Source organism: Ahaetulla prasina, chromosome 1, assembly GCF_028640845.1.
Source record: "Ahaetulla prasina isolate Xishuangbanna chromosome 1, ASM2864084v1, whole genome shotgun sequence".
Classification (NCBI taxonomy): domain Eukaryota; kingdom Metazoa; phylum Chordata; class Lepidosauria; order Squamata; family Colubridae; genus Ahaetulla; species Ahaetulla prasina.
Genome location: NC_080539.1, coordinates 332,566,711 through 332,593,578, shown reverse-complemented (window position 1 = coordinate 332,593,578; position 26,868 = coordinate 332,566,711). Strand labels below are relative to the sequence as shown.

General features: G+C 42.2%; 1 pseudogene; it reads left to right on the top strand.

The window, feature by feature from the left end:
- Positions 1–1,976: 1,976 nt before the first annotated feature.
- LOC131191074 (alpha-1-antiproteinase-like) lies at positions 1,977–19,616 on the top strand (annotated as a pseudogene).
- The last annotated feature ends 7,252 nt before the right edge of the window (positions 19,617–26,868 follow it).

Genomic DNA, 26,868 nt, shown 5'->3' with positions numbered 1-26,868 from the left:
AGGATATCAGTGGAACCACTGGCAACATTCCAAGTTATTGGTCAGCTGCTGCTCTTATAGAATTGCAAACTATTTTCTTGTCTAGAATGCTTTCTTTCACAGGCCCACCTGGTTTAACCCATTTTTAACTTGATTTTTCTTTTGCCAGCCTCTACCACCTGACAACACCTATGATGTAGATTCCTTCGATTAACAGAAGGAAGCAATGAAAATAGATTTATTTATTTATTTGCTCTTTGGCTTTGATAAATATATATTTGTAAATATATTTTGACCGTTAGGATTAGTGAAATGAATTAAAGCAGCATCTTATCATATTTATTTCAGTAGTATTATGACTAGATATAATCACTGCACATTATGGAACAAAGAATTCAGAAGATAAAATGAATAACATATGTCACAAATTGCAAGCAGCAGAATCTGATCTTTATAAACAGAATTTGAAGTGTAGAGCCTTTCAGAAGATAACAAGTCTAGTTTTGGAGAGCTCTTTTGCTTATGGACAGACAGATGGACAGAGTCCTGGGTCCCTTTATAAAATTATTTTTCCAATATTTCATTGGTTTAGAAATAATAAAATTAAACAACATGGAATGAATAGTTTGAGATTACTGAGACTGGGAACTATACCCATCCATTTACTTAATTCCTAGCCCCTTATTGGTTGGTGATAATATTTTGCAAAGATCAGCTAAGCTAAAAATAGATTGCATCACATTTTGCACTCAGACTCCCTTTGCTAATCCTTATTTACTCTGTTTAATGATTAATAATGAATACTAACTCCAAGAGTTGTATATAAATTTCAAAGATGTTTATAATTCAGCAGAGTGCCATAAAATACTTTTGGAGAATTGTAAGTATCGTATGCAATTTTCCTGTATCTTAGTTTATTAATGCTTCCTGCAAGATGTTTGTTTGCTGTTGTGGATTAAAAACCCTAGGTGACATCTAATTAACCTCCCTGCCAGGATAATGATTTCTGTTTATAGGATGGACAAATTTACTCCCTCTCCTTCCTGCAGCCGCATACAGTATATACCCTTAATATATATATATTTATATCCTGCATAGCAGTAAGGAATAGGTCATCAAGTCTCAAGAAAAGAAAATGGGCCATCACATTCCATAAGTGGAAATGGATGTAAACAACGTTAATCAGAATGAGAGATATCTTCTCATGTGATTCAGAATGCAGACAAAATTCAATTGTATTATCTCAGAAAAGCACACACACAAATATATATATATGAAGTTAATTTCACAAATGTGTATATATGCAAATTTGTGAAATCAACTTGTAAAATTCTTTCTTATACTAATTTCAGGAAAGCTAAATTAATTATGCTATGTAAATATATAGCTATAGGGCATAATCTATCATTCTTACAGAATTCCTATGTATTTCTGGATTGTTCCTCTAATACAGTGGTTCTCAACCTTTATAGTGCTGCGACGCCTTTAATACAATATCCCATGATGTGGTGACCCCTTTAATACAATTCCCCACGATGTGGCAACCCCAACCATAAAATTATTTTTGTTTTGAATTTATCGCACCTGAAGCCGTATTGGCTAGTGATTTGAACTGCTTGCGATTGCCTTGAGGACGGAGGCATTAAAGCGGAGACTCCTCCCCTATTAAGTTTATCGCGCCTGAAGCCAGATTAGGCTAGCGATTGGGAGTGATTGCAGCTGGCTTGAGAGGGAGACATCAAAGCAAAGATTTCTCTCTTTTTTAATTCATCACGCCTGAAGCTGAATTCAGCTAGCGATTTGAAGAGCCTGCAGCTGGCTTGTGGAGTCAACCATTGGAGCGTGATTCTTCGACTCGCAAGTATACTTCCCATATTTCCGATGGTCTTAGGCAACCCCTGGCAAATCATCATTTGACCCCCAACGGGGTCCCGACCGACAGGTTGAGAACCGCTGCTCTAATATCTTCTATAGAGGCTATTAGCAGAAGATGTACAATGAAGTCCATCATCTTCTTGTTACTGATTAGCCTTCAAGTCTGTTGCCATCAATTCCCAGAATATCCTGTTCATGACTATGTCCATAAAAATAAAAATCCACACAGACATCACGAACTTCCTTTGGCAGAAGAAGGGCAGAAGTACCTAAACTATCAGTTTCCAGTAATTCTGAATTTGCATTCAGATTCTACCAAGAAATTGCTTCAGATGGAGCTGCCAAAAATATTTTCTTCTCTCCCTTCAGCATCTTGACAGCTTTTGCACTGTTGACATTAGGTGCTAAATCAGAAACCAAGAATCAGATTCACAAAACACTTGCTTTCAATTTCTCAGACATTGAAGAGAGAGAGATACATGAAGGATTCCAACAGCTCATCCATGGACTTAGCCATCCAAGCAGTAAAATCCAGCTGACCATAGGGAATGTCCTGTTCATTGAAGAATCCTTGAAATTATTGGCTCTATTTTTGGAAGAAGCCAAAACCTTTTATGAAGCTGAGGGATTTTCATCCGATTTCAGTTTTCACAGACTGGTTAAAATACAGATCAATGACTATGTGAGAAACAAAACTCATGGGAAAATACCTCATGCCATTGAACATCTAGAGCCAGGTACTGTGATGGTCCTTGTGAATTACATCTTCTTCAAAGGTAAGTAGAAGAACAGTTATTTATAAATGGATCCACCTTTCTTTTATATCTTTTCAGTCATCCTGTAAGAGGAGACATGCAATGGTATGCTACAGGAATGGGGAAGCATTCTTTTGCTGGACTACATACTACATACTACATTGATTAATTGTTCTAACTGTCAGAAAATTTCTCCTTAGTTCTAGTTTGCTTCTCTCTTTGATTAGTTTCCACCCATTCCTTCTTGTTCTGCCCTTAGAACTTAGCAACTTAGAACTAAGGAAAAATTTCCTGACAGTTAGAACAATTAATAAGTGGAACGACTTGCCTGCAGAAGTTGTGAATGCTCCAACACTGGAAATTTTTAAGAAAATGTTGGATAGCCATTTGTCTGAAATGGTGTAGGGTTTCCTGCCTGAGCAGGGGGTTGGACTAGAAGGCCTCCAAGGTCCCTTCCAGCTCTGTTGTTGCTGCTGTTGTTGTTGTTATTGTTGTTTGTTGTTGTTGTTGTTGTTGTTGTTGTTGTTGTTATTATTATTATTATTATTTCTATATCTCCTTCCAGATGGTAGGAGGGTAAAGAGGTGGTGACCAGGTTGAGAGTCGTCCCAGATTCAGATTGTCTAATCTGTGTTTCCCCCATTCCACAATCAATAACCTGTTTTTTTTCTTTCTTTCTTTTTCGAGCTTCCTGAGAAAAACCTTTTAATGCTCGTTTCACCAGAAGTCGTTTGAAAAAAAGTCTTCTTTGTAGATGCAAATACAACAGTGCAGATTGATTTGATGAGACACATAGACTACTATAATGTTTTCTGTGATGAAGATCTTTCTTGCTGGGTGGTAGAAATTCCTTATATTGGAGATGTTACGGCATTAGGGAATTAGAACGTGTGAAGGCAGCTTTGGTGACAGAAACCCTGTCTAAATGGACAACGTCCTTGACCTATAAGCAAGTCTTGTTACAATCCGCTTTCTTCTAAATTTTTATTTCTTGAATTAATTTGTTATACAATCAAACACTTTTATATTGTACAATAATACATTATTTCTAACAGCAGGCCACTGAATTATCAAGTTTATATTAAGCAGAAAAATATTTCTTTGATTCCTTCTAGTTGTCTGAAAGGGCCAATCTAGCTATGACACTAAATACAGATAGTCCTCAATTTACAATGGTTCATTTAGTGACCATTCAAAGTTACAATGGCCCTGAAAAATATGGCTGTTTTTCACATTAACAACCATTGCAGCATCCCCATAGTCATGTGATCAAAATTCAGATGCCTGACAACTGATTCCAATTCAGCCAGTTTGGACTGGTTCAGGCAAACCGGATGTTAATTTTAATCTGGTTCTCTGAACCGGTAGTTGCAAGGACTGGTGGACCCCGCCCACCCCATCACGCCCCTCCCAGGAGTCTCTACGAGGCCTGTTTTGGATGTCAGGTAAGTGCAGCTCCTCTGCAGAGCCTCCAGGAGGGGAAAAAACTGGCCTCCCGGAAGTCCGGCCTGTTTCCAGCCTCCGGAGAGTCTCTGGAGCCCGAGAGAGGCTGTTTTTGCCCTCCTGGAGGCTCGAGGAAAGCCTCTGGAGCCTGGGGAGGGAGAAAAATGGGCCTACCGGAAGTACAGGAAGTCCAGAAACAGGGCCCATTTCTGGCCTCTGGAGGGCATTCGAGGCCAGGGGAGGCCGTTTTCACCCTCCTGGAGGCTCAAGGAAAGCCTCCGGAGCCCGGCGAGGGTGAAAATGCCCCCCCTGCCTTGGTGCAGGACACTGAGTAGGCCACACCCCCATGGCCACGCCCACCCAGCAACTGAGCAGTGAACTGGCTGCTAAAATTTTTCAATGCCACCCCTGCTCCTATTCATGATGATTGCAGTGTCCTGGGATCATGTGATAAACTCTTTACTTCTGCGCATGCGCGTAATGGTGGCGGCGATCTAATTCTTGTGGAGACAGCGGCCAGGTGTTCCCAGCCAAGATGCCGTTTGGCCGCCTGCCGGGCTGCGTGGACTCCGGCCCCAGGTTGGTTATCATGCCAGCAGCCGAGAGCGAGGTCTTTGGACCTCAGTGGGTTCTCGGCTGCTGAGAGTGGAGCCGGAGTTCCGGGTGAGCAGCGGATGGCGGCAGCCATTTTGGGGTGGGGTAGCCGTTCCGGACTGGGCTAACTTGATTCCCGGCCACATGTAACATCAGTGGCGGCGTGCTGGGCCGTTCGGGTCGGAATCCTTAAGGGCCCGAACATCAGCCATTTCTCCCCCCCCCAGCTGACTTTCGGTCAGGCTTCGCCTCTGCCGCAATTTCATCAGCGGCATGATTCTGGCCGCGATTTCCATCAGCGGCACATTGGCGGTCTGGCCTTGATCTCCAACAGCGGCACGCTGGGGCATGAATTTCAGCATGGATCCAGCGGTATTAATGGCGATGTTAGGAGCGGCGGCGGCATTGACGGCATTGGCGGTACTGAGGCGTGCGGTGTTCCATCTGACCACCGAGCTGCATGAGCCCCTATCCCAGGATGGAGTTAACCCGGGATTCCGAGGGAGACTTTTCCATCTAGGCGGCCGGCAACCGAGGGGGATATTACTGTACCATCTTCTGAGGGGGAGGCCATTGGACTTGGCCGGACCTCCGGACCCTTTGGTTGTCTCCTGGATCATCTGGATTTGGGCCAATCTTTTTGGTTCCCCGAAATTCAACGGATTGGGGGTTGGCATTTTGGCCTCCCTTTCCCCATCTACGATGAGGACAGGAGTGAAGCAGACAATATGGTGCTCTATGTTTCCAAGACCCGATGCTATGTGGCATTTACCCGGGGACTATTATGAAATCTAGTTCCCTACGGGAGATTGCATCTGCCCATATTGTTTACCATCTTATTGTGGGTCTTGATGGACTATTAGAACGCATTTAACATCTACGCCAGTCTGGGATGTACACTTCTTCTGCTGTCTTAATTGATATTCTTCCATGAGATATTCGTCTGCCGATCTATTACGACTGCGAGGTTCCCCCGCCTCGCAGGAATGGCCCTCCAGGTTATCGAGGGCCTACCTTAATGAAGGGTCTTGGGACCCAGAGAGGTGGCATGCAGCCAAGAAGAATTTTGGGGGGTTTTTAAATAGGTTTTTAGAGAGGGGTTTTTTAAGGGAGGGAGGGATATGACGGGTGGGGGGAATAACCCGTCGGGGAGGGGTCCAGCCCCCGTGCTTGTTCGCGGCACTACACCATCTGGTCCGAAGGCAGAGGGGGAGGGATTCGTTCCAGGAGTAGAAGGTCGTTCAATCTGTACGGTAAGTGGGAGAGGCAGATATGGCGGAAGCGGGGGTCTATATTGAGTGTTGGGAGCACGTGCTCGCTGTCTTAAAGCGATCACGTGCTCCAGCCCCTCAGTCTTCACCCATTCCCTGGGCGGTCATGGTCCTCAGAGCTTGGGTCTTCGGTTAATGCTATGTAATGCTTGGTCCATGGTAAATAAGGCCCCCTCTGATTTGTCATCTTATTCAGGGGGAGTCCGCGGACCTCATGGGCATTACGGAGACCTGGTTGGGCCCAGAGGGGGGGTTTCCCCTTGTGGAGTTGTGCCCTCCGGGTTTCCGTGCATTTCATCAACCGAGAGCCCAAGGTAGGGGTGGGGGGGTAGCGGTTGTTATTAGGGAAAGTCTAGAGCCGAGGGAGGCCACTGTACCTCAGATTGCTGGTTGTGAATCCCTCTTTGTGAAGTGGGGCCATAGGAATCAGTTGGGCTTGTTGATCACGTACCTGGCTCCTTGCTGCGTGACTACAGCCCTACCCAAGTTGTTGGAGGTGCTTGCCGGGGTGGCGGTTGAGACCCCCAGACTTATAGTCATGGGAGACTTTAACTTGCCATCGACCGGCTTGTCATTGACGGCGGCTCGGGAGTTCCAGGCTTCCATGACGGCCTTGGACCTGATTCAAGCAATTGATGGCCCTACACACACTGGAGGAGGCACACTGGATCTAATTTATATCTCTGGACAGTGGTTAAATGATCTGGAATTAGATGATTTAGAAACAGAACCGGTGTCATGGTCAGATCATTTTCTCCTTCGCCTGGACTTTCGGACTGCTACCCATCACCGCAAGGAGACGGAACCAATACGTTGGTTCCCTCCCAGGCGCCTGATGGACCAGGTGAGGTTCCTGATGGAGCTTGGGCCGTTTCCTGAGGACCTGGCCTACGGCACGGCTGAAGAACTAGTTGTGGCCTGGGAATGGGCCGCGGCTGGAGCTTTGGACCGTGTCGTGCCCTTGCGGCCTCTGACCCGGCATAGATCTCGGCCGGTCCCCTGGTTTTCCGAGGGGCTGAGGGAGATGAAACGCTGGAGAAGACGCCTAGAGAGTGTTTGGAGGTCCAGCCGTTCCAAAGCTGACCGAACACTAGTTAGGTCTTAATCTAAGACCTACGTAGTGGCAATGAGGGAGGCGAAGCATTCCTACGCTTCCACCCTCATTGTGTTGGCAGATAACCACCCGGCAGCCCTCTTTCGGGTGACCCGCTCTCTCCTACATCAGGAGGTGCGGGATGACTCGTTGCGGGATGTGCCGAGGAGTTTAGTGGTTATCTATACGATAAAATCGTTCAGCTCCGGGATGGCTTGGACTGAAATTGGGATGATCCGGGTGAGAGGGCGGAGTTGCGTCTTGTTGAGATTGTTTGGGATGAGTTTGACCCTGTGGCTCCCGAGGACATGGACAGGTTGTTGGAGAGGCTGCATGCCACTACATGTTTACTGGACCCGTGACCTTCCTGGTTGGTGCTGGCCTCACAGGAAGTGACACGAGGATGGCTCCAGGGGATTATCAATGCTTCTCTGTTGGAGGGGGTTTTTCCCGCCGCCTTGAAGGAGGCGGTGGTGAGACCCCTCCTCAAGAAGCCTTCCCTGGACCCAGCTATTTTAGGTAATTACCGTCCGGTCTCCAACCTTCGCTTTATTGCGAAGATTGTAGAGAGTGCTGTGGCATGGCAGCTACCCCAATACCTGGATGAAGCTGTCTATCTAGACCCGTTCCAGTCCGGCTTCCGACCCGGATATAGCACGGAGACAGCTTTGGTCGCGTTGGTGGATGATCTCTGGAGGGCCAGAGACAGAGGTTATTCCTCTGCTCTGGTCCTGTTAGACCTCTCAGCGGCTTTTGATACCATCGACCATCTGCTGCGCCGTTGGGGGGGTTGGGAGTGGGAGGCACCGTTTATCAGTGGTTCTCCTCCTATCTCTCTGACCAGTCGCAGACGGTGTTGATGGGGGGGGCAGAGGTCGACCGCGAGGCACCTTACTTGTGGGGTGCCGCAGGGGTCGATTCTCTCACCCCTTCTGTTCAACATCTATATGAAGCCGTTGGGTGAGATCATCAGTGGCTTCGGGGTGAGATATCAGCTGTACGCTGACGACACTCAGCTGTACTTTTCCACCCCGGGCCACCCCAATGAAGCTGTCGAAGTGTTGTCCCGGTGTTTGGAAGCCGTACGGGTCTGGATGGGGAGGAACAGGCTCAAGCTCAATCCCTCCAAGACGGAGTGGCTGTGGATGCCGGCACCCCGATACAGTCAGCTGCAGCTGCAGCTGACTGTCGGGGGCGAGTTATTGGCCCCAAGGGAAAGGGTGCACAACTTGGGTGTTCTCCTGGATGCACGGCTGTCGTTTGAAGATCATTTGACGGCCGTTTCCAGGAGAGCCTTTCACCAGGTCCGCCTGGTTCGCCAGTTGCGCCCCTTCCTCGATCGGGATGCCTTATGCACAGTCACTCATGCTCTCGTTACCTCTCGCCTGGATTATTGCAATGCTCTCTACATGGGGCTCCCCTTGAGGTGCACTCGGAGGCTTCAGTTGGTCCAGAATGCAGCTGCGCAGGTGATAGAGGGAGTTCCACGTAGCTCCCATGTAACACCTCTCCTGTGCAGACTGCACTGGCTACCTGTTGCCTTTCGGGTGCATTTCAAGGTTTTGGTTACCACCTTCAAAGCGCTCCATGGCTTGGGGCCTGGGTACTTAAGGGACCGCCTACTGTTACCTCATGCCTCCCACCGACCCGTATGCTCACACAGAGAGGGACTTCTCAGGGTGCCGTCCGCCAAACAATGTCGGCTGGCGGCCCCCAGGGGAAGATCCTTCTCTGTGGGGGCTCCTACTCTCTGGAATGAACTTCCCCCCGGTTTACACCAAATATCTGACCTTCGGACCTTTCGCCGCGAATTGAAAACGCATTTATTCATTCGCGCGGGGCTGGCTTAAGTTTTTCTTAAACTGCTTAAATTTTTTAAATTTTTTAATTCTATTTATGTTTTAAATTGGGTTTTTAGATTTTAAATATTTTAATGTTTCGGCCAATTGTATAATAAGTTTCTTAATTCAGTTTTTAATTGTACATTGTTTATGTTTTATCCTGGCTGTACACCGCCCTGAGTCCTTCGGGAGAAGGGCGGTCTAGAAATCCAATAAATAAATAAAATAAAAATAAATAAAATAAAAATAAAAACTCCTGTGACCTTCTGACAAGTAAAGGCAATAGGGAAGCCAGATGCGTTTAATAACCATGTTGCTAATTTACCAACTGCAGTGATTCACTTAACAATCGTGACAAGGAAGTTTGTTAATTGGGGCAAAATTCACTTAACAAAGGTCTCACTTAGCAACAGAAATTTTGGGCTCACTTGTGATTGTAAGTCAAGAACTACTTGTATGGGTAAGCACCAAATAATTTTAATTTAAAAAATATATTTACACCTAAATGAGATATGGCTATGGAATTTGTAAAGACAGTATTCTTGATGGTTGATCAATAATTGCAATGACCATATTCATATGGAAAGACAGGGAGAGGGAGAAAGAGAAAGAAGGGACCAAGCAGCTATCTCTCTGCATGGCATCTCTGCCTGCAAACCTTTCTGAATAAAGGAACTGGAACTGGTTCAGTGTGTCCATATGATCCCACGGCTAGGTGTTCTTACTTAATTAATTTTTAATTCATAAAGAAAGTGTGACCTCTTTCCTGTAGAACTTTCCCAAACATATTATATGTACGGTATCTTGAAAAAGGGGCATTGTTAACTCATTGTGTTATCTATTTGTCTCACTTCTTTTTCTCCTCCTTTTTTTCTTCTTAAATAAAATAAATACTAAATAAATAAAAAATGAATTTATATATATATATATATATATATATATATATATATATATATATATATATACACACACACACACACACACACACACACACACACACACACACACACACACACACACATACATATTACAAACTATTCTAAAAATACGAGTTCCAGGTATATTTGTAAAACAAAAATGGCTTCAGCCAAACACTAACCATGAGTGACAGAAAGGTTTTCATGTTATCATTCATATTCTCTGAAAAATGGCCAAGAAATCATAAATTCTGCCAACTTTGAATGCAATACAGTGTAATGGAACTGAAATATAATAAAACTGAAAATATAATATTTGGATTGTTTTCTTTGTTTTGGTTAACCAGAAATATAAATCTGCACATTCCTAAATTTACCATTTCTACATTTTATAACATCAAAGACTTGTTACAAAGAATGGGAATGATGGCTGTCTTTAACGACACTAGTGACTTATCTGGAATTACTGGAGAACGCAATCTGAAGGTTTCAAAAGTACGTATGAGAGTGAGGTTGGCGGCTGGCTGATTGCCCTTTTCCTTGAATCAAATATTTTCAAAAATATTTATTCATAAGTGTCAGCCTCCACTCCACTCTTCATTTACTTTTAAATGATTATATCACTAGATAGAATGTAAAATGTTTATTTCTGTATTATAAACTCTTAGGATCATGAGATGAATCATACCACCATCCGGGGTAAGGGAAAAGAGCTTATTATTAGTGTCGGCTGACATAACTGGGAGGAGGGGTGATTAATGATTGAGTATTATCAGCGCGCGCTTTCCTAACCGACACTGCATTCCTGAGTTGACTGACATCCAGAGACTTGTGGAAGAAGATTACCACGAGGGGCCGTGAAGGAGTTGGCATTGGACCAGACCAGCCTGACCTCCTGGAGGAGGAGGGACAATTGGGGGGATATGATATGTTTGCCATATTTTGTCTCAGTTCCAGCTTTGCTTGGCTGCTAACCAGACTGTAAAAGTAAAAGTACTTGTTTCCAATCCAAATGGAGTCAAGGTGATTTCTTTCCTATTTGCCGTCGGGGGTAGCCTGACATTAAGCTGGAACTCTCCCATGTCTACCAACCAGGATTGCAATCGCAATACCGGGGGGGAAGAAAACCCAAATGTGATGGAAGGACTGCCGCCGGCTGAGCTGGGGGAGGCGTCCGGAGGAATTTTTGCTGACACTTTTAACCCCGAGCTGGAAGTTTGCAGAGCTCGGTGGATTGAGCAATTAAAGCTGGAAGAGGAAAGGTGGGAACCAAGTGCCGAAGAGGTTCAGCCTGGAGTAACAAAAGAGAAAAGAAGGACGGTGAGATTTTCGGATTGGCAGAGAGAGAGAGATAAGAGACAGACGCCAGCTGGAGGAAGCCTTTCGTCTTTTCCGTGAGGTGAAAGTAAGGCTAGCTGTTCGCCAAAGGTATGAATCCCCTGTTCAGTCCTCCAAGGGGGGAGGGGAAGAGGAAGAAGAAATTACAAAGAGGCCCGTTAGAGGTGATTTCCAGGGTGGTGAGATTCCTGAAGAGACGGAAACTCTCTCCCCAGAGGAAGCTGAATTGGATGGGGGCCGGGCGCCACCTGCTGACCATGCAAGGCCGCGCAGGGGAAGGAAAAAGCCAAAAATTCCTCCCATATTAGAAAAATTTGATGGAGATGCGAAGGAGCTGGAATTGTTCCTGGCGATAGTGAATGACCACATGTTAGACTGGGGGGGAGATTACTGGTCACAGGCAGCACAAGTTAGAGCTGTGACCCACAATTTGACCGGAAGAGCAGCTGCATGGTTTGTGTCGCTGTATAAAAACCACTCCCCCCTACTGCAAAATTACGAGCATTTTATTACGGCACTAAGGAGGAGGTTTGAGGACCCCCTGGCGGAGCAGAAAGCCAAAGGTCGAATGAAAACCATCAGGCAAGGGAGGAGACCGGTGGCTGATTATACCCAGGAATTCAGTGATCTAGTCCCCTTGATGAGAGGGTGGTCGGAGGTGATCCTGGTCGACTTTTACAAAGAGGGCCTGAATGGAGATCTCTATGAACTGTGCCGGGCACGAGCGTCTCCAACCACATTGTATGGCTGGTATACCCTGGCAGCAGAGATGGAAATTGAACTAGCGAAGGACCATAGCAGAAAGCAGCGCACTGGAAGACCTTACCCGGCCCATTCTCCTGGGTGGCCCTCAAGGGACACGCCTAGACCAGAGGGAGGGAGACAACGATCGACTGCGTGCTACAGATGCGGAAAAGAGGGCCATCGGGCAGCCGACTGTCGAGTGAAGTTGGTTCCTAGCACGACCCCTGGTGGTGGGAAGGAAGCAGTGAAACCAACTGCTAAGGCGCGAAAACCGGCAAAAGTGGAGGACGGCATTGCCAAGAAGGGCACGCCCATCCAAGAGGACATGAGCGTCCACGACACTGATGACAGCAAAACCACATCGGAGTCCGATGAAGACTTTCTGGTGAGTTGGGCACGGGGCCCTTGGACATTCCAGTCAACCTGCATGTTCCTCCTCGGGCAACAAGGGGGAAATGTTAGCATTATTAGATTCGGGATGTACTAGGTGCATGATCAGTCCCGAACTAGTAGAAAAAATGGAACTAAGGTTGAGAACCCTAAGCAGGCCCATAGCATTTGCCCAGTTGGATGGCAGTGTGGCAGGGGGAGGACCCGCCCATTTCGTAACAGAACCCATAGAAATGGAAATTGGAGACCATCGCGAGATTTTAAACTTCATAGTAGCCCCTGGAATGGACCAACCTTTGGTACTAGGACTGTCGTGGTTGCGGAAATGGAACCCCCATATTAACTGGAGAACGGGAGTCTTACGGTTCCGCTCAAGAGCGTTAAAAGGAGGAAAAGGGGGTTCCAAGAAGAGTCAGACTATGGCCATGCTCCAAGATAAATGGGGGGCAATGGTTGAACGGATAGATGGGGAGGAAAGGATACCTAAGGAGTACTGGGACCTGCGGGAAGTCTTTAGTGAGAAAGCATCAGACGTTCTACCTCCCCATAGGCCTATTGATTGTGCCATCGACATCCTACCGGGGTAAACTTCCAAAACCAAAAGCTTACCCCATGACCCAAAAGAATTGGGAGAGCTGCGAAGTTCATAGACAAAACCTAGAGCGGGGCTTTATCCAACCAGCTAGGCCTGGCGTGACCGGACGGGTGATGTTCCGGGAAAAGAAAGACGGCTCATTTCTTCTTATAGTTGAGTATAGAAATTTGAACGTAGTGTCTTGAAAACATATACCCCATGCCGCTCATGAAAGATATGTTAGCACACTTAGCGAAGGGGAAGTTCTTCACCAAATTGGACCTGCGAGAAGCTTACTACAGAGTCCGTATAAAGGAGGGGGATGAATGGAAAACCGCTTTCAACTGTCCACTAGGGTGTTTCCAGTTTCGAGTACTGCCTTTTGGTCTGCAGGGGGCGCCTGCAGTTTTTATGCAACTGATAAATGAAATACTCCATCAGCATTTGTTCAAAGGAGTTCTTGTCTACCTTGACGACATACTCATCTATACAGAAACTATGGAAGAACACATTAAACTAGTAAGAGCAGTTCTCAAAAAGTTATTATCTGCTGAACTGTATTGCAAGCTATCCAAATGTGATTTCCATCAAACCAAAATAGACTACCTAGGATATCGCATCTCGGCTGATGGGTTAGAAATGGATCCAGGAAAAGTGAAAGCTGTTTTGGAATGGGCCCCCCCACGCACACGCAAACAGCTCCAAAGTTTTTTGGGATTTGCAAATTTCTATCGTCAATTCATCCCCTCCTTTGCTCAAATTGCTTTACCAATCACTAACCTCTTAAAAACTAAAGGAGACACGAAACCCAAACCATCATTACCCCTCGAATGGACAATGGAATGTCAAGCAGCATTTGAAAAATTGAAACGACTCTTTGCCGCCGAACCTATTTTAAAGCACCCTGACATGGATGTTCCTTTTGTAATACAAGCTGATGCAAGTGATGTAGCAGTCGGAGCCGTCTTGCTCCAAAACAATGCTGATGGTAATTTACAACCCTGTGCTTTCACTTCTCGAAAATTGACTGAAACCGAAAGACGATGGGCTATTTCGGAAAAAGAAGCGTTTGCAGTTGATTGGGCTCTGGACATGGAGACAATTCTTAGAAGGTTCAAATCATCCTTTTGAAGTTTGGACTGATCACAAAAATCTGGAAGCGCTAAAGACTCCTAGAAAACTTTCGCCTAAACAAGCCCGTTGGACTCAATATTTTAACCGCTTTAATTTTACTTTACAGTATATTCCTGGAGGGAAAAACTTTAGCAGATGCTCTTTCACGTTTACCCCAATACAATTGCACTCGCTCCGAGGTGGTTCAACCAATACTTCCCGTGCAACAGTTGGCGGCCCCAGCAATAACTAGAAGCCACTCCAAAGCTGACCCCTCACTCCCAGATGAACTAACCAAATCGTTTAAAGAAGCTTTAAACACCGATGACTGGGACTTAACGCATTCCATGAATGCACACTCCGTGATGGACTAGCTTGGATTGGAACAAAACTATATGTTCCTCTATCACTCAGAGAAACCATCCTACAACGATGCCATGATGCCAAGATGGCAGGGCATTTTGGATTTGTGAAAACTTTGCATCTTCTTAAAAGACAATTTTGGTGGCCAAGTCTTAAAAAAGACATTCAAGCATATGTCGCAAGTTGCCCGGTCTGTGCATCATCCAAAAGACCTCCGGGAAAACCTCCTGGACTACTACAAACGGTAGCCAGACCAGGAACCCCATGGAAAGAAATATCCATGGATTTCATAGTGGAATTACCTGAAAGTTCCGGCAATACTGTTATATGGGTAGTGACTGACCTTTTCTCCAAACAAGTCCATTTTATTCCATGTTCAAAAATACCCTCCTCAAAGACTCTAGCAAAGTTGTTTGTACAACACATTTATAGACTTCACGGAGTGCCTGATCGCATCATTTCAGATCGAGGAGTTCAATTCACTTCTAAATTTTGGAAAGAATTTTTACGACTCATTGGTTCCGCCCAAGGATTAAGCTCCTCTCATCATCCTCAAACTAATGGAAGCTGTGAACGTTCGAACTCTGTACTAGAACAATATCTCCGATGTTATGTTAACTACCAGCAAGATAATTGGGCTGATCTCTTACCTTTTGCTGAAGTTGCCTACAACAACTCAATTCATAGTAGCACGGGATTTACTCCCTTTAAAATAGCTTCAGGCCAAGATTTTGTTCCTATCTCGGAACTCCCACAAGAAGAAACTACTATTTCCTCTTTATCAGAATGGATAGATCAAATACAAAGCACATGGAAAATGACTCGCAAGGCGATCGACGACGCTCACCGTGCGCATAAAAAACAAGCAGATAAAAAAAGGTCCCCTGAGAACAAATATCAAGTAGGCGATAAAGTTTATCTTTCCACCAAATATCTTCAAACCACTCAGAAATCTAAAAAACTTGGACCCAAATATGTGGGACCTTTCCCAATAGTAAAAATCATCAACCCCGTGACAGTACAACTAGATTTACCAAAAACACTTAGGAGAATCCACCCCGTTTTCCATGTCAGTTTGCTGAAACCTGAACACACATCTACTTTCCGTCCTAACCATACACCCCCTCCTATACCAATTCTCATAGAGGGAGAACAACACTTTGAAATAAAAGAAATTTTAGATTCAAGAAAACATAGAAATAAAATTCAATATCTTATTTCTTGGAAACACTTCCGTTATCCCAAGCTGAATGGGTGAACAAAGAAGATGTTCATGCCTCGGAAAAATAGCACAATTCTATAAAAAATATCCTGACAAACCCTAACTTCTCTTTTTTCTTTCTAGGACTGACGTCCTTGTTGCAGGAGGGCCGAATGTCAGCCTCCACTCCACTCTTCATTTACTTTTAAATGATTATATCAGTAGATAGAATGTAAAATGTTTATTTCTGTATTATAAACTCTTAGGATCATGAGATGAATCATACCACCATCCGGGGTAAGGGAAAAGAGCTTATTATTAGTGTCGGCTGACATAACTGGGAGGAGGGGTGATTAATGATTGAGTATAGTTGGCTCGCCGGTTACTCACCGTCACTGCATTCCTGAGTTGACTGACATCCAGAGACTTGTGGAAGAAGATTACCACGAGGGGCCGTGAAGGAGTTGGCATTGGACCAGACCAGCCTGACCTCCTGGAGGAGGAGGGACAATTGGGGGGATATGATATGTTTGCCATATTTTGTCTCAGTTCCAGCTTTGCTTGGCTGCTAACCAGACTGTAAAAGTAAAAGTACTTGTTTCCAATCCAAATGGAGTCAAGGTGATTTCTTTCCTATTTGCCGTCGGGGGTAGCCTGACATTAAGGCTTTATGCCAAGGAATCTGAAAAAAGTTAGTTCTAGCCTCCATCTTAAAAAATGTGAAGAACTCTTGAGAAAGGCTTCTATTTTACTGCTTCTTCTTTTCTTCCTTTTCTGCTCAATTGTCTCTCATTCTTTGGAGACTGTGCAAGTCCCTGCAGTTTTGTTAGCAAGGTTTTTTATTGCCTCCTTCCTAGAGCTGAGAGAAAGTGACCGGTGCAATATCACAGAGCTGACATCATATCCAAGAATTCATGGTCTCCTGGTTTCTAACCTGATACCTTAACCGCTATACCAAATGGGCTTTCTTTCTTTCTTTTTTTAAAGGGGGAGTCTTCTTTTAGGAAGCTGTTACTGATATAGAATTCCTCAGCTTTTAGCTTTTTTGTGAGTAATAAGGAATAGAATAGAATAACAGATTTGAAAGAGACATTGGCGATCTTCTAGTCCAACCCCCTGCTCAGGAAATAAAATTAGTTCACATTTTAATGATAGCTTTTCCAATTTTCCAATTTTAAATCATTCCATGAGCCAAAATCAAGTCATTTCCCTGATCTGATAGCAATACAGCTATCCATTAAAAAAGTACATCTGAAAACAATATGCATATAAATGCATAAATACATTTTTAAGTTAAAAATGAACAATTTAGACCAGTGGTAGTCAACCTGGTCCCCACCACCCACTAGTGGGCGTTCCAGTTTTTATGGTGGGCGGTAGGGGTTTTGTCCGATACTGAAGCACTTTCCTTTTTTTTAATTTAATTGACTTTTAAAAAAAATTTCATAGTATTATTTAAAAACATTTTCATTAGGTTTTCATAAAATTCCCCGTGACAATTTAAATATACTATTTGTATCGCTCGCGCATAAGTTTAGTTCACGTTACATAAGTGAAACTAAATAGCGTTATAGTGCAACCGTAAACAAAAGAGCCTCGTCCCAGAATAGCTTGCGCATCTCCCCCCACACCACCCAGCTGTAACAGACAATCAGAGCTGGTAGTCATTCCCCCCCCCCGCAAACCCAATCCACGATGCGTGAGAGGCGTGCACAGACAATACATGGAGCATTACTGTGGAATCGGTGGGCGGTTAGAAAATTTTACTACTAACAGAGATACAAAAGTGGGCGATAGGTATAAAAAGGTTGACTACCCCTGATTTAGACAAAGCTGCAAACAAACAGGTTGGAGTAATACGAAAACAAATATCTGGAGTAATATACCCTCAAATATATATAAATTTTATGGCTAACTTATTTTTTAAAATGCTCAAATTGACATAGAAAGAATAGCCTATATTTACTAAGGAGAGACAGGGAGAGAGAAAGGGAGAAACTGAGAGAAACCAAAGTAGAGAATTTTTCTCACTCTCAAATGGAATTCCAAGCTAAATATAGGTACAGGAACATTAATCCATTGCTAGTTTGGCTTTGTATGCATTCATTAAAAACCCTTGGTATAGTTTTTCTCTAAATTTGTTTTTAAAAGATGCTTACTCGATCACTATATTTTAAATTCAACTCAAATTCTATTCTTTTATGCATGATATCCTGAAACAGAGATGATGATGATAGATAGATGATAGATAGATAGATAGATAGATAGATAGATAGATAGATAGATAGATAGATAGATAGATAGATAGACAGACAGACAGACAGACAAACAGATAGACTGTTAGAAAGTATATATATAATACTTTTTAAAACTATATTTTGAATTACAGTTGTGTGAAAATGGAAAGAGAATTCAATTCCGATTCATATTCTAATAATAGCATAAAAATACAGAACAAATTAAACATCCAAGTATTTCTATTTAAATTGAATAGTGTTTGATGCCTTAATCACTACACCAAATTGCTCTTGTGTGCTAACAATACTCAACTCCATCTCAAGACAACTAAATGTAGCATGGATGTTCTAACCCAATTTTTGGATGGGAAACAACAGGCTTCAGCTCAACTCTGGTGGGGCCTAATAGCTTTGTGTCTCAGGACTCCCTGGATCCAGTGTTTTTGCATATTTGGTTCTAGAAATGGAGTCACACTATCCCAAACAGAATTTTCACAATCCAGAAGTCCTTCTAGACTCATGTCTTTTTCATACAAAACAGGTGGTGGCAGCCATAACTGGATGAGCGTGGTGGTGGGGAGTGTTGTCCACAACGTTTTGGGTACACGAGTTGAAGATTATCTGAAAGCTATAACTGATCCAGAATGTAGTGACATGGGCAGTTATGGGTGTGTCTTGATAGAAGTGATTACACTTCTATTCCACAAGCTGCACTGCCTCTGAATGAGACTTTGAATGGTTGTCACCTATTAAGCCCATGGCTGCATGGATTCAGGTTATTTGTGGGACTGCTTCTATCCCATTTTTCTATCAATTAAAAGATGCACAAATTTAAAACATCAAAATCTATTCCCTAGTTGACACAGATCGCCTTCAACTCATGAACATGAACACAAAAACCCTCATATAACAGCTTCCAACATAACAAAGTCATCAAAATAAATATCAGCACATAAGTTTGTGTCGTGCATATGTACAAACACACATTTCCTACTCCTTCCCCCAAAACCCCCTCATAAATTGGATGTGGTGATCTTCCAAGATGACCAAAGCATTGGAGACTAAAACATATGAAGAACGTTTGCAGGAACTGAGTATGTCTAGTTTAAGGACTAGGGGAGACAAGATAGCAGTGTTCCAATATCTCAGGGGCTGCCACAAAGAAGATAGAGTCAAGCTATTCTCCAAAGCACCTGAAGGTAGGACAAGAAGCAATGGGTGGAAACTAATCAAGGAGAGAAGCAACTTAGAACTAAGGAGAAATTTCCTGACAGTTAGAACAATCAATAAGTGGAACAACTTGCCTCCAGAAGTTGTGAATGCTCCAACACTGGAAATTTTTAAGAAAATGTTGGATAACCATTTGTCTGAAATTTGTCCTGCCTGGGCAGGGGGTTGGGCTAGAAGACCTCCAAGGTCCCTTCCAACTCTGTTATTATGTTATGTTATGTTATGTTATGTTATGTTATGTTATGTTATGTTATGTTATGTTATGTTATGTTATGTTATGTTATGTATATCTTGTGAATTTCTTCACAAGATATACAGAAAATGATTGCGTCAATACAGAATAGTTACTTCAAGGAACTTTGGTGAAAAAAAATCCTCAAAGATTATTACAATATTCATCTGTAACTAATGTAAGGTAAAGCTTTTATTGGTTAAAGCTGTTTTCTCCCTACAGGCCATTCATAAAACTATGTTGAACGTTCATGAGAGTGGTACAGAGGCAGCAGCCGTCACAGTTATACAATTTATGCTACGTTCTGCTAAAATCAAATCTTCACTTTTTATCACATTTGACAGACCTTTCCTGATGATAGCTATGGCTAAGCCAATGGGCAGCATCATTTTTCTAGGGAGGATTATGAATCCGGCTGAAAAATAAATATTAGAATATGTCATTCTGTTCAGGTAATGATAAAAATACCTCCCTAAAGCAATGGCTAGGTCCGGACTAACAGAAAAGTATCTGCAGTTGCATTATAATTGATCAAAGCCATTTTTTTTTCTGAGAGAAATAAGAAAACATCTTCAAAATGTTTTTACAATAAAATTCTTGTTAAGCTCTGTCATTTTGTAGGTTAACCTTCTGTACTACCATATGAAAATCTGAATCATTTCTACTGTTGGGAAAGAGCAGTTCTAATTGCCACAATTACAATATTCCCAAGTTAGGAAATGTTTGCGGGGGGAGGGACAAACATTGGACAATTCTTCAATGAGCCTTTAAGCACATACAGGTATATGGAATATGACAGAAGTGTAAACATTGTACATAATATGGAAATAATTACATTTTTGGCCTAAGCATGATGACTCTTTTATATTCAGAAATAAATAACAGCAGAAAGAGCAACTATAAATATTTCCGTGTCACAACTGATCTCTAACTATAAATATGATGTAATCAGGACATTAAGGTAGGTATTGGTGTTCATAAAATATGTTTTCAATCCAGAAAAAATTAGCCTCACAGAAAAGTTTTTGAGGTAACAGTTCCTTTGGAACAAAACTTGAAATAATTTGAATGATCTTTGTACTTTGTATTCCTGCACCACTGTTTTTCACCATGGGATTGCAAGAGTGGAAAGGTGGATAATCCCAGCTAAATGCTGCTGACAATTCAATATGCAGATAATTTGGCCATAGGCATGATTTTTTTAAAAAAAATTTTTAAAATAAAATAAATTCCATATAAAACAATGAGAACACAGTTCCACTCTAATTAACTGAAAGATTTATTTAAATTAACAGTCACACCCCTTAACATAATTAGAATCCTTTCCATTTTCTTAAATAAATGCTATAGATTGCTGAACCAGCTGATCACAGGCCAAAGACAGCAAAACAAATTTAAACATTCCTTTCAATCACTTTGTCTCCTCTATGATATTTTGTTAATGAAATCATGTTAAAAATCCCTTCCTTCTTTCCTCCCTCCCTCCCTCCTCCCTCCATACATCCATACATCCATACATCCATACATACATGCATACCTCACTAGGACTTTTTTTTATAACTTTTCCCCAACATCTGTGACTAAAATGCCCATTTTTCATTCATGGATATCTGCTGGCTCTGGAGGAAAATGCAGCTTATGACTTGGTCTTGTCAGATCACTGAATTGAAGCCTTTTCCTACACCATTTCCCCAAATACCAGGTGACCAGACTGCCCATTGGCAGCATATCCTTGTCCTTTATGATGGCTAAATTTTATGTGGCCGTTGATGAAATTCTGTCTGTATTTTAAAGAGAGAAATAACAGTCCTGAAAGTGGGAATCTGATGCGAGCAATGATTAGGGAAACAGTTTTTATAATTATTAGAGAAAGGAGGTTTATCTCAAATGGACAGCTAACATCAAAAACATCATTAAAAAAGGACAACAAAGAATGTTCTTTCTGCGCCAACTCAGTAAGCTCAAACTGCCCAAGGAGCTGCTGATCCAATTCTACAGAGGAATTATTGAGTCTGTCATTTGCATCTCTATAACTGTCTGGTTCGGTTCTGCAACCCAACAAGAAAAACACAGACTTCAGAGGATAATTAGAACTGCAGAAAAAATAATTGCTACCAACTTGCCTTCCATTGAGGACCTGTATACTGCACGAATCAAGAAGAGGGCCGTGAAAATATTTGCAGATCCCTCGCATCCTGGACATAAACTGTTTCAACTCCTACCCTCAAAACGACGCTATAGAGCACTGCACACCAGAACAACTAGACACAAGAACAGTTTTTTCCCGAAGGCCATCACTCTGCTAAACAAATAATTCCCTCAACACTGTCAGACTATTTACTGAATCTGCACTACTATTAATCGTTTCATAGTTCCCATCGTCAATCTCTTTCCACTTATGACTGTATGACTATAACTTGTTGCTGGCAATCCTTATGATTTATATTGATATAAATCATCAATTGTGTTGTAAATGTTGTACCTTGATGAACGTATCTTTTCTTTTATGTACACTGAGAGCATATGCACCAAGACAAATTCCTTGTGTGTCCAATCACACTTGGCCAATAAAAAATTCTATTCTATTCTATTCTATTATTTACAGAAAATACATTAATAACCCAATGGACAAAGTGCAGGCTCTCAAGCGCAAATAAACAGGGATATTCATACAAGTTGCATACAAGATTTATGCTGCAATTGTCAGAATTAACTTGCATGTCATAAGGACACTAAACTGTAACTCCACCCTCCAGCTCTCTTGCTCTTCTACACAGGCATCATTACAGTATAAATTAAGAGGGGACACAAAGAAATTCTTAACTCTCTATTTTATCTAGTCTGACACTTTCTGGTCAATAGATTATGAGGTGCTAAAGTTCCTGTATTATTGGATTCATACCCAATGGCATATACTTGGAAATTGGTAACTAGCCTAATCAATTGGCAGACATTATTGCTATTCCCTATAAAATTGTTTTTTGTCTGAATAAAGGTGTTCAGGCCTGATAACAGCAAAATAAAATACAGAAAATATTAATAAAACATAAAATGCATAACAAATATGATCAATATTTTACATTAAAACGATAGGAAAACTTTTGAAAGAATGCCATACTAAGGTATAGGGAAGTAGAAAAGATCAAAGGGTGAAAAGTGAGGTGGAACAACAGAAAAAAGTACCTTCAGACCAACATAAACTGACTCTTTGCAAATGATGCCTTATCATAGAGATTACAGGTAGTCCCTGGCCTACAAATATTTGTTCAGCAACAGCTCAAACTTATGATGGTCTGGGGAAAATGTGATTTACAGCCTAGGCTAACACGTACATCCATCATACCATCTCCACAGTCATGTGAACACAATTCAGGTGCTTGACAACCAGCTCGCATTTACCACTGATTGCAGCATCCCTTGGTCTCACATTTGCAATTTATGACTTTTCCAGCAAGCAACTTCAATTAAGAAAGCTGGATTCACTTAATGGCCATATGATTTGCTTAATGAATGCGGTGATTGTAGTTGTAAAATGAGGACTACCTGTAAGGAAGATGAGCTTGATGGAAATATGCCGGGTCTCAGGATTGTGTTTGCTAAAAATTGGAAAAATGAGAAATTACCATTGCAAGATGAAATTATTAGGAAAATAATGGAATGTGCAGAAATGAGTAAATTGACCTTTGAAATTAGAGAGCAAGAAGAGAAACAATATTATATGATATGGGATTTATTTTATCAATGGTTAGAAGGAAGGATATGATAGAAAAGATCTGAGAAAGGCTATTATTAAGTGAAATAACAAATTGAACTGATTAAGAAGGAGGGAATGAATGATGTTATTAGATAAAATGTTAATTTGTGGAAACTTATATGAAACGAGAGAACGGAAAGTGATAGCCATTGGATAATTAAAGGATTTGATATTAGAGAGATGCAATGTAACATTAAATGAATCAAAGATATTTTTATGTCGAAATTACACAAGAGATCTGTAACCACCCCACCGTCACACTGTAAATGGATTGAAGATGTTTTTATGTTTGTTTGTCCTAAAAAATAATTTAAAAAATTCTTAAAAAAAAAAAAGGAAATATGCCCAGTTTGTTACCTAGGTAAAAGGAGTTGAAATGTTGTTTAAACTCTTGGAAACAAGATAATATTCAGAAATGACTCAGAAGAATAAGATGAGGAACTTCCTCACCTTTTCCAGCCTCTCTTCTTGGATTGATGCCAAGCACACCATTTCAAGAGGAGGTTGGCAAGATGAGCCTTCCCAAGAAGCATTTCATATTAGAATTGGATTTCTGGCATTTGTTGCTGAGGAACAACCAGTTCTTTTTCCTGGCTGCAGCTTCTCTTCCAGTTGGTGACTTTCCCCAGCTAGAAGATCTCACTGCTGTTGATAGTCTCCTTCGTCCTTAGTTTATATAGTCTGGTGCAGGGGTCTCCAACCTTGGTCCCTTTAAGACTTGTGGACTTCAACTCCCAGAGTCCCTCAGCCAGCAAAGGTTGGAGACCCCTGGTCTGGTGTACACAAATTCTTTACCCAAGGTATCCCCTCAAAAATGACTCCTTTCTTACTTCTCAGCTTCACTTTGAGTTTGCCCAAGAAGTTTTTAAACAAACAAAAAATCAAGGACTAAACCTGTAGCAGATAAGTCATAAGAAATATGACAGTTAGAACAATTAGTTAGAACAATTAATCAGTGGAACAACTTGCCTGCAGAAGTTATGAATGCTCCAACACTGGAAATTTTTAAGAAAATGTTGAATAACCATTTGTCTGAAATGGTGTAGGGTTTCCTGCCTGGGCAGGGGGTTGGACTAGAAGACCTCCAAGGTCCCTTCCAACTCTGTTATTATTATTAAATAGACGTATGTCTGTAAATTCCAAAAGACATGAATAGACACAACCATAGTTTCAGCTGGGAAACTGTAAACTTCCTAGAACAAGCTAAATCCAGAAATGCTAGGAAATTCCTGCAAGCTTGGCACTCAAACAAATCAGCCATCAACAAACACATAGAAATAAACCAAATTTATAGATCATTCAAAAAAGACTATTAGAAAAGCTTTTTTAAAAAGGAAACAAAAATACAAAAATACATCCTCTCCAGTAACAAAAACTCAGATAAGCAGGGATTAACATTAGAAAATCAGGAAGAAAAAAATACTTTAATCAAGGCAGAAAGAAAATCACATCCCCATCAACATTGTCAGGACAAGTTTATAAAGAAGGGGTGAACTTTTCCCTCACTAGCACTGAAGATGTTACCAAATCGGGTAATGAAACATCTGCAGACAAACAACCCAGCTCAGTGAGCAACATGGACCCTACAGTTCAACCCTAAGCTATAAAAATTATCTTCTATTGATAAGGCGTCTAGAATGATGGTTTCAAGGATGGTTGAAAACACTGCATATATTTATTATAGAGAAGATGTTGGGAGCCAAAATGTATATCTTCATTTATTTGAATAGTTGTAATATAGAAGCAGGGCAGAATTGTTCAGAGTTGCATCATAAGACATAAAAAGAAATAATAACTTTAAGCTATAAGGAATAGATTTCTGTTGGACATAACAAATAATTCCTAAAGGTAATAATTATTCAATAATGGAACAGCTTGCCCTGGGAGATGATGGACTCTCCTTCACTGGATCTATTTCAACAGAATCTAGATGGATACCTGTCAGCACTCAATACTGCAATTGTGAATTCTAGTACTGAGCAAGAGATTGGACTAGTTGATTTCTTGAAATCTCTCCTTCTTTAGGGTCTTTCTTACACTGTTGCCTTTCAGATGCCTTTGGATTATTGTTAATAGAATTTCTGATGATATGGCCAAATGAGCCCTGCCATTAGGGATGAGCCCTGCCATTTGTAATCTTTTAGTGCTCTCTGTATCTTACTTGGAATTCTGTAACTCAGTTGCTAATTATTACTCAACTAAACAAATATCCATGGCTGGTTGAACTGGTAATAGTTCACAGTTGTTTGTTCTGCTTTCAGTAAATAATCCAGCTGGTCTAAGTTCTTATGGTCATAGGTTTTACCAAATAATATTTTTAAATGCAGTTTCTTTATAACATATACGAAAGTGCCTCAAATGCTTCCACTATTTAGCATTTCCAGTTTGTAGTATATAAACGTGTCAATATTTATAAGATTCTAATTGATTTAATTTCTCAATTGTATCATATAGAATGATCATGGCCCCAAGTCAGTCAAACTAAGTCATAGCAAATTCATCAATAATAGAGCCATAATTATTAAACATGATGCTAAATAATGTTTGCATGTTCAGAATTATCCTAATCTGATTAAGAAACAGGCACAAAATATTAATGCTGCACTTCCAATACATTACTGGTGTTGCTATTGGGGAAAAAAAGACTACTATTTTTTTTTATTTGCATTTATATCCCGCCCTTCTCCTAAGACTCAGGGTGGCTTACACTATGTTAAGCAATAGTCTTCATCCATTTGTATATTATATACAAAGTCAACTTATTGCCCCCAACAATCTGGGTCCTCATTTTACCTACCTTATAAAGGATGGAAGGCTGAGTCAACCTTGGGCCTGATGCGACTTGAACCTGCAGTAATTGCAAGCAGCTGTGTTAATAACAGACTGTCTTAGCAGTCTGAGCCACCAGTCTGAGCCAATGTAGCAGCCATGAACTGCACTTTCCTTCAAGTCTCATCCAGAAAGCTCTGTGCAGAGAGCAGCACTTGTTTCCCTCTGCCGCCCACAGCGCTTAGAGGAAAGCACAGCTCACGGTTGCTAAATTTCGCTGTGCTGCTCCAAATGCTTTCCCATAAAGAGCAATGAAGGAGAGAAACAGCCACTGACCTGGAGAACTGATCCCCTGGTCGCTGCTTGCTCGCCCACCCACCGGACGGTAAGCTGACTGGAGCTCGAAAGCGGCTGGCTAGAAAGAAGCTCCTCAGCTGTCTGGCCGCAGGGTGCTGAAAAGTCCTTCAGCTGGTGAGAAGAAAGCTGTGCATGTGTGAAGATGGCGGCAGCAACCGAAAGTCTTTTCGGCACCCTGCACCTGCGGTTGGGTGTTCTTTTCCACCCAGCTGCAGATGCAGGGCATCGAAAAGACCTACAGTCGCTGCCGCCATCTTTGTGCATGCACAGCTTTCTTCTCACCAGCTGAAGGACTTTTCAGCGCCCTGTGGCCAGGCAGCTGAGAGACTTCTTTCCAGCCAGCCACTTCCCAGCTCCGGTCAGTTTATGTCCGACAGATGCATCGGGTGGGTGGGCGAGCAAGCAGCGACCGGGGGATCGGTTCGGGGGTGTGGGTACTACCGGTTCGGAGAACCAGTCCCTAAAGTCACTACCTATTCAGTAGAACCGGGCTGAACCGGTAGTGTGCACCTCTGATGTAGCAGCACATGTAAGACGCATGAACAATTCATTTCTGAACATCCAACTCAGGGGTGAAATCTACTTACCTTCCTTACTGGTTCGGAAATGCACGCACATTACTTCCTGTAAAAACACACTACTTCCTGTTTAAAACCAGGAAGTAATGACACCCAGGCGGGTAGGCTGAGCTTTGCTCCGCCATCACTACTGGATCATCAAACCACCAGCCCCGATCGCTACCGGATTGTGTGATCCGGTCCAAACTGGGAGCATTTCACCCCTGATCCAACCCTATGG